A 9509-nucleotide genomic window follows, 5' to 3' on the forward strand; every position below is an offset into this window, starting at 1 on the left:
TGAGCTTATCCTTATGGAAGAACAAAGATCTAAGAATAAGATCTCTCCCTAAGCTTTATACCCAAGGCTTTCTCTTAATTAGAATTAATATTATGAGTACTAGATAATATTAATTCTTGTAGAAAAATGACCCAAAAATATTGTTTGTGCTCTTGAATATTCGGTCAAGAGTAAGGGGATTTTGGAGTTTATTTCTCTAGAATTCTCATAAATTGTAGAGAGTATTTGTAATTTTCTTACACTAGAAAATTCTCTTGTTGTATGAATGAATTAATTGGAAAAAGAAAACTTTTCTTTTCTCTTCATGGTGGCCGAAATTATGGCATTGGGTAGGTTGCCCAATAGCTTTTATTTTTGCTCTTCACAAGAGACCAAGCATGCAAAGCCTACTACCTAGTGTTATGATTGTGTTTCCATTTAAAATAAATAACACAATATATACTCTAAACACACCCATAATTTCGGTTTTATGTATAAAATGGAGAAACCATTTTATTTTGTCATTTGTCAAATTTGTCACATGTAACATGTTACATGACATGTTACAATGAAATGTATTTTTATCATATTAAAAATCAACATACTCATAAAATATGTCATTTACAAAATTGACTAGTAATTCGTAATTACTCGTACCAAAAAAAATGTTTCCAAATTATAAACTACAACATTCTGTATTTATAATAATTTATTCATTCCGTTTCAATTGTTTCTTTAAACAATAATTTCATCCGAGTAATGATACAATTCGATTACTCGCATCAGTATCTCATTTAATCACATTTCAATTTGATACGTAAATTTTACTTCCAAAATCGTCGGTCAATTTTTCAAGTAATTTAATTAACTCGTAACGTTATACGATTAATTAAATAATCAATTAAGAGTGTTGCCTTATAGGTATGACCTAGGGGTCAATCGATCACCACCGTCGCACGACAAGTAATGTCAAACTCTAGTCACCAATCATTACCGATATATGTTGACCAGTTGACAGTATAAATACTTCCCAATTGTATTCTTTAAAATGAGATTTAATAATGATATTTAAATCATGTAATCGCACTATTGTTGAGGACACATTTCCCAACAGAAAGCTTATCAACGGAGACGTAACCCGGCTCCGTCTGCACGCTATACCACCCAACGCGACCAGGAAACGACGGCCGAAGGTGATGAAGCCGACGGAATAAATTAACCGTCGGGACCTCCCCCTTGAAGAGGCAGAGCCACACGAAGCCGACTATAGTCCTAATGGCCAACGGGTGCAGTTGGGCCACGGCGACATTCATGGCTCTAATGATGGCCATAACGTATTCATTCAGCGGAAACCGGAGCCCGTACTCCAGGTGCCGGATATACACGCCGATGCAACCCGGGGGAGGGCAACAGACGGCCTGACCCTCCTCAGGGATAACAATTTTGTATCCCCTGCCGAAGTAGAAATGGCCCTCGAAAAGTGTTTCGCCGGAACAACTGGCGAACTTATGGGTCCAAGCACGGTCAGGGCCGACCTTACAGGCGCCGCCGTGATCCATGACGTACTGCCTCCCCTCATTAGGATGAGCCCTTTCAGCATCATCACCGTCATCATCACCGTCATCATCAACATCATCATCATCCTCCCAATCCTCCAAAGCTTTTGGATCAACTTCGGGAGAAGGAGACCTAGGGCCCCCAGACCTTATCGGGATGGCGTCTAGTATCTCCTCCTCATCAAGACGCGACGGGGAACCCCGGCGCGAAATACTAGGCCGGCGTCGGCAGCAGGACATAGTAGCAACAATTACTTAACAAAATAAGAGATTGAGAAAAGTTTGTTTGTTTACCTTGAAGAAAAGCACTAGCCGAAGTAACGACTCTGAAAATTAGAAGAGAAAGAAGCCCTCGAAAGTTTAGAGAGAAGAAAATTTTAGACAAAATGAAATTGGTGCCCAATTTCAGGGACTAACTGTCCTATTTATAGAGGAAAGCCCATGAAGAAGGACCAATCAGGGCACAGCCCATGAAACGTCAGCCAATCAGCGAACAGACACGTGTCAGACATGCAACCACGGAATGTCAATCGTTGCAATAGTTGAACGTCAATCAACGCAACAGTAACCAAGCGTCTTCAACACGCCCCTTCATATCTCTTTGCCTATTCATCTTCCTCAACAAATTCCTAAGTATCTGTTCTCCGCCGGCCACATGATCAACCAAGCTAGGTAGCACCGGCCGGGGGCAATCAAAAACAACCGGCACTCTCAACCCAGGTCTCGGCCAGCGTCACTTTCTTTTCCACATCGGATGCCCTTTACACATCCATGTGGAGGGGGGATATGGTACGGCCTAAGCAGAACCGAGCCGAGGTAGAAGAAGCCGGAGCAGAAAATTTTTACTTACGCAGAATATACGCTCAACACACATTGGAGCCCATACCACGGCATAGACTACGCTGGGGGCAAATTGATGGGGCATATTCTGCACCCGTCGACCGAGTCAACATATTGAGCAAGGTCAAAGATATCCACAAGCAAGTCAACGACTTAGACAGCCTAACCGACGCAGCCCGTCGGCCTGTCTCTTGGGTCTCGGCTGGTACAACTAGCCAGCCGGGGCACATATCCGCGAACTCATATCCAAGACCCCTCGACGGCGAGTCAACAGGGCCCGCCGGCCGGCCATGAGCCCCTCGGCCGAGGGTAGAACGGTCTTTCCACATGCTAGCCACTTGGCCACTTGGCCACTACGTGACAAAAGGTGAAAGTCTATAAATACTCCTCAACCCTCATTGAGGAAAGGATCCACAATTTAACCTAAGAATCACTATTCATCTGGTAATATCTTCCTTATCTCTCTACAAAATATACTTCGCCAAGTAACAACAACTTACCTCTTTAAGTCCACTGACTTGAGCGTCGGAGTGAGTACGCTCGGCCAAAGCCGAGCCCTCAGTTTGTTCATTGTTTCAGGAGACCGAAAGGAGGATTCAATCAAGGACGTCATTCTACAAGCACGGGTGGTAACAAGTAACTGCTCTGGAATTACACCCGGAACAATATAATTTGATGAAGTGAATACAATTAAATTATCAATAACTTCTTTATTTAAAAAAAAACTTTTTGGAAGGAAGATTTGTGAGTTCACCTATTCTTTTAGTAAATAGGAGATTATAAACACCGTAATTTGAATTTTTTTCATATTCTCACTAAAAATCACTAAAAAAACCGCTCACAAAGCAATAAAAAAACGATTTGCAAACTTTGTAATTTCGTCACCACCAACAACAAAGCTTCAATTCCACCACCAAAATCAATGAATCGAGCACGTAAGTAATCTAAATCTGTTATCTTTTTATTAATTTTATAATTATTTGTAGATTAATAAGTAGAATTAAGGGGGATTAGATTAGAATCATCAATGTTAGAACGAATTAGAATAGAACTGATTAGCGTAGAGCGATCCTCACGCCCAAATCTAGGCTAAGACGAAATTATTTAAAAAAAAACGAAAAATATCCCGGACGTCTCTCAGAAACTCACCCACTCCCCAATACACACACGTCCATCCGTAAGCTTGGACGTGTATGGCTCAGGTCTGATCTAAGTCTGAGCGAGTTGGTGAGGAGGAGGCTGAGTGAGTGGGTCAAGAGACACATGTTTCTTTTGCGTCCGTCGTCAAGATTAGAGGGACGTAGAAGGGAAGTTAGCAGCGGGCGTCGGAAGATGGTTCTAGTAGCACCATGGTCCCTAAAAAGAAGAAAGGGAAGAAGGACACTCTTGGATTATTTCTGAGAGTGTACATGTTGGGCCATTGGTTAACCACATGATTCCTAATTTTAGGGTATGTTTGGATAGCAAAAGTGGAGGGAAAGGAAGGGGAGGGTGAAGGAGGGAAGGGAAAGGGAGAGAATGGAAGGGGAGAGGGGGATTGGGTGTAGGTGTTTGGATACAATTTCCCTCCAAATTTAGCCTATTGTGGAGAGATTTTGATTAGGCTTGGAGGAGGGAAATTGGATCCCTCCAAATCTCTTCCCCTCAATTTCCCTCCACCCTCATTTCCTATCCAAACAAGAGATTTTAAATCCCCTATTCCCCCTCCCTTTCTTTTCCCTCCAAATCACTCAATCCAAACACACCCTTAGGGGTCACATTGCATACTCCTTATGGTCGGATTCTATTGACGTTGGTCGACCAGTGACGGGTTACCACCGATACGGTAAGGTGGTGGAGTTGACTGCGTATGAGCTGCCTTTGGAAATGAGGTATGTGGTTTGTATTAGTGTTCTTGGGCACCTTTGAGGGTGCATTGTTGAGCACTTAAACATACCCCTTATTTATGCTTTCGTTGAGAGCCGGATATCAACAACTTTCACATGTCATTTGGAGAGATCATCATACTCCTCTACGATACTGCATAGATCTTAGGTATTCAAATGGATGGTGACATTTGCATGGTAGAGGGTGATGACGGGGCTTTTGGTTGATCCCCTTATGTATGTTGGGGGCACTAGATGAGTTGAGGTTGCCTTTTAGGACATACTTTGATCTCCCTTATCTATAAGAGAGGGGGTATTTTGGTTCAGGCGATGAGTGAGATGACGAGGATCGGTGTTAGAGTCGACGCTCTTCGTTGACAGAGTTCGTCGTTGTTCCCCTTGCTCGCTGATAGTGAGAATGTAGGATTCTATGCGTGGGGTGTCAGTGCACTAGCCCACATATACCAACAGTTGGGTATGTCTTCATGTACTAGTGTGAAGACTATTCCTGGTTGCTTGTCGTTGTTGCAAGCGTTGATCTATGTGTATTTTCCTCTTTTTAAACCCGGTCCACCCTAGGCGATGGCGGCGGCATAGATTAGGCGCCGTGTTGGAAATTTGTTGAAATTATATAAAAAGTAATAATTTATCTTTTTTGTAGTTACTTAAATATTGATTTGTTTAATAATTCTACCATGTACCAGAGGCGTCGTTACGGGGGTGCAGTGGGTGCGCTTGCATCCCCCTGATTTCAGAAAAATATGTTAATATAGATAAAGATACATCTAAAGACTAGAAATCTATTATGGTGCAATGGTTAAGAAACTTGGATTTCATCCAACAGATTGCGGGTTCCAAACTTTTAGTAGATATTTACTTTTTTATTATTTATCAAAGAGATTGATCTTTCCTAGGGCCTAGACTAGTACAGAGTAATACAGAGTACTGTACTAATAGAGTGATAGTGGTGTGGAAAAGTACCCAGTAGACGAGGAGTTGCAAATTGCAATAAATGACAGTTGAGGATTTTATGGAGTATTTCTGTAAACAATAATTCTTGTGAGACAGTGAGACGGTCCCATTATATACAAAGACAACTAACTCATTTATTAGCATTAAATGAGCAACTTTTTTTATAAAAATGAACCGTCTTACAGTTTGAGACCGTCTTATTCTATAATTTGTGTTATTTAAATTGGTCTGTTTTGGTATCTTTCCATAATTATGTTTTTGATCATCCATTTTATATGATATAGGGAGTATAGTTTGTTTGAATTAATACAACATTCTCTCTTGAAAGAGGCTATTAATTTGAAAATTTGACAGCATACAGTATTAACGAGACGCCTAACTTTGTAATATTCGATTAATTTTATCATTTTTTTAGAAGCATATAAATTTGCACCCCCTTTAAGCAAATCTTAGATACGCCACTGCCATGTACATCAAATTAAATGATTTTACATGGAAAAGTTATAGAGCAATAGTTATTTCTTATAAACTAACTATTTACAAACGCTACCAAAGTAAAATCTACACCAAAATCATATCATATAAAGTTGTAAATGCCACGAATGTTGTAAATGCACATCGTGTTATATTCAACCTTAACTACAAGATTTACAACCTATATTTTGTGATAGTTATTATATACCCCATCCGTTTCGTTTTGTGTGTTGTCTTAAAGAAAAGTATTTGTTTTGATTTAATTGTCGTTTCGTTTTAAGGAAAAATAATATACAGTCGGATAAAAATAACACTTGATGCAAAGATTCATGTTTCTTTTGCAATTATCAAGACATATTTATTTATGTTTAACTAATATTCTATACTAAAATTAATATTCTATACTAAAACTTTGGAGATACGGTCTCTCGCTAAGTTATTAAGAGACCACTTTCCTATTTATGTATTTTTCGTACCCCGTTTATCGTTTATTGTGGTTCGAAATGCCACTTTTATTTGGGTCATGTCTTCATAATTATCGTACCTATTTTATTATATATTGTAAGTTATAATCATTTTTATTAGTACCTCATTTAATAAAATAAGAGACCTACATTCAAAATGTTCTTTCACAATCTTGCACAAATCCTAGTACAACATGTAAAACGAAACAAATGAAATATATATATATATATATATATATATATATATATATATATATATATATAACTGTTGAAAAATGTGAATACTCCACGTGGCGTCGTGGTATATTGAGTCGTAATTTCAAATATTAGTAATGACTTAATTATTAATTACATGCATTAATGCAACATATATATCAACAACAATTTAATAAAACTTATTTATTAAATTACATTTAAAAAGTACAGTGATTAATTTTAAAACATATTTTGAGAAAATTATAAAACTAAAATTTTAAATCGAATAAAACTCATTTGTATGAGTATAAGTTTTTATATTGGAAGAAAAGGAATCATTGTAACACCCCCTCATACCAAGGTACCTTACCAGGACTACCCAAGCATGAAAGGCTGTTACCATCTCGGTTGCCCGAGGTTAGTATATATCAAAAGCGTCCGTCCTAAACACATTTAATAGAAGTACTGTAAAGTATTAATGTTTACAACAATCCAAATCCAAACCAAAACCAATAAAGTGAATACAACTGAGGACAACTACAAAATCATAGCTAAGACTCGTGGATCGTGATACTACAATCGGTGATGACGACTTCCCCATGACCACCCAAGCTCATCAAATGCAATACCTGTCAAGTCTGCTCACCATCCCTGAATGGATCACCGCAGGTTTTACAAAACAACAACAACGGGTCGGTACCATTCAATCAATGTAAGACAACAAACAATATAACCGGCTGATCATCCTCCATAGTAACCGACTACACACCGAAGTGTGTAGCCCCCGCCATTACCCATCGCAACGCAGGTAATCCACTCCGCCGATGGGTGACCGCAGCCCATCCCCACCAAGTCCAGCTCATCAACGAGCGACTAACAATCCCTGTCCCTTAATGTGCACATCCCCTCCCATGGCGGGTTCCACGGAGGGCGAACTAGGGTGTGAAGCCACTCCCGCAAGTGACTCCACCACAATCACACAAACCACAAAGATCACATTTGTCCACAACACAATCACCTCACCACCGTCACCACAACACCCATACTCCGATGATCGCCAGATAACAACAATTACAATACAATAGTAATCTCAATCAATTAACAGTACTGAGTAGGGGAAAACCCTACCTTTTCGCAATCCGATATGCTCTAATCAATCATACAATACGCAGAGCAATTACCACATCATCACCAACAGTAGAATAAGAGACTACACGCAAGGATCACGACGATTTGAACACACAACGAGAATGAGGATGATTAGAGAGTGATTAGGGAGAGATCGTAGAATGATTAGGGTTGGAATGATGTTTAGAAACTGACGCGGAATATAAAAATAACCTTAAACATTCCCTAATCAAACCGTCGAAATAACACTCCGCCAAACCGGACACTCGGTCGAGTAAGTGTATACTCGGCCGAGTGTCCCATACTCGGTCGAGTGTTAACTATACTCGGCCGAGTGTTCCTCGGCAGAACCAAAACAACACACAACCTCAAAGACTACTCGGCCGAGTAGGCGCTACTCGGTCGAGTAGTCACCAAGGAAAATCTGTAGTGTTACAATCTTCCCCCCTTAAAAAGAACTTCGTCCCGAAGTTCACACTCTACTATAAAACAAAGCACAACACTACGCCACAAGACTATACCAACCACATATAACAACACCAAGGAACTACACAAGTCACCTCAAAAATCATTACCCCGACTCAAAGCAAAACAACAAACAAAACAAAACACGACCGCGAAGTTCCAACCCAACCTATAAAACATGGACACTTAACACCAACTCCACAAATCACTCTTCCTTCCACAACATGGCTCACGATATCGTCTCAACTATAGCATAGGCTCCCAATACTGACTCCATAACATTACCCAATAACCACAATATAATGTTGCCAACCTTGTATTACTTCCATAACACTCAATAGCACTCAATTCACAAAAGAAAAACAACCATCAAAACGGAATGTTACATTCTACCATCCTTAAAACGAACTTCGTCCTCGAAGTTTACTCAAACACATAAACATCATCTTCCAACTGTCAAAACTATCAGACTCATAATCGTCATCATTCAACTGTCAACACTATTGAAATATTCTCTCATTCCTTAACATCGGACTACTACAAGCACGATCATGACCTTTAATAAAATCAACACAAATATCCGTCCTTTATGTTACACCAACACTCTACTTCCAATTATACCACCATATGCACAACCATAAAAATCTCTTTTATCGCATTCTACTCCTCTTAAGATAAATGTTACGTCCTCGTAACTCGCGAATACTAAATCCTAGCTATATATTCTCCTTATCCCCATCACCACCGCATGTCAAAGATAACCACTTATAATCGAGCAGTCGCCATGCATATGACTTAGGCTCTCTTACTTAAACAACTCTCATCCTTCAATTCACTCGTCACACCCCTAACCTATACCTCAAAATCTTTAACCTAACCCAAAACTTCAACTCTTCCACATTACCGCAACACGACATACCTCTCTATATAACTATATAAAACTCTTATCGCCAAAAGCATAATTCACGATCCACACTTGTTACGTACACTCATACTAGATCCTCAAGTTCCTTTCTTTCATTACCGCAAGACTCATACATAACTTACCACGGCACTAAATACCCAACACTCTATACTCACTGTCTCAATAAAGGATTATGAACCATCTACATATATCAGATCATTACCATTTCTACTAAAGCCTCATCTAGAACAAGATCAAAATTATCAGAACAACCTATCACAATCGTGTCCCATCAATGAGAATATCACTATACCATGATAACAACGAAAACATATACAACTCTCTTTCATATCATCCTCTACCCTCATTCCCAAACCGAAACTGGTAAGAAACATCAACAAACAAAACAACAGTTTACATGTCTAACCGAGACTCACAAGAAACAACAGCAACAAAACAACAATCTGTGCATAACTGGTCTGTACTTTCGAAACTCAAATCGTAACCACCCCGTATACTCCACCACAACCGGTGACGGCATCGCAACACTGCCACCAACAGCCGCACCGCAGCGCGAAAATGCCCGCATCACAACATGAAGTACCATGCCCGGATCACCACTCGGGGCACAACAACCACATCGATAAACATCTCAATCGCATATAAT

Source organism: Silene latifolia, chromosome 2 (assembly GCF_048544455.1).
Source record: "Silene latifolia isolate original U9 population chromosome 2, ASM4854445v1, whole genome shotgun sequence".
NCBI classification, from domain to species: domain Eukaryota; kingdom Viridiplantae; phylum Streptophyta; class Magnoliopsida; order Caryophyllales; family Caryophyllaceae; genus Silene; species Silene latifolia.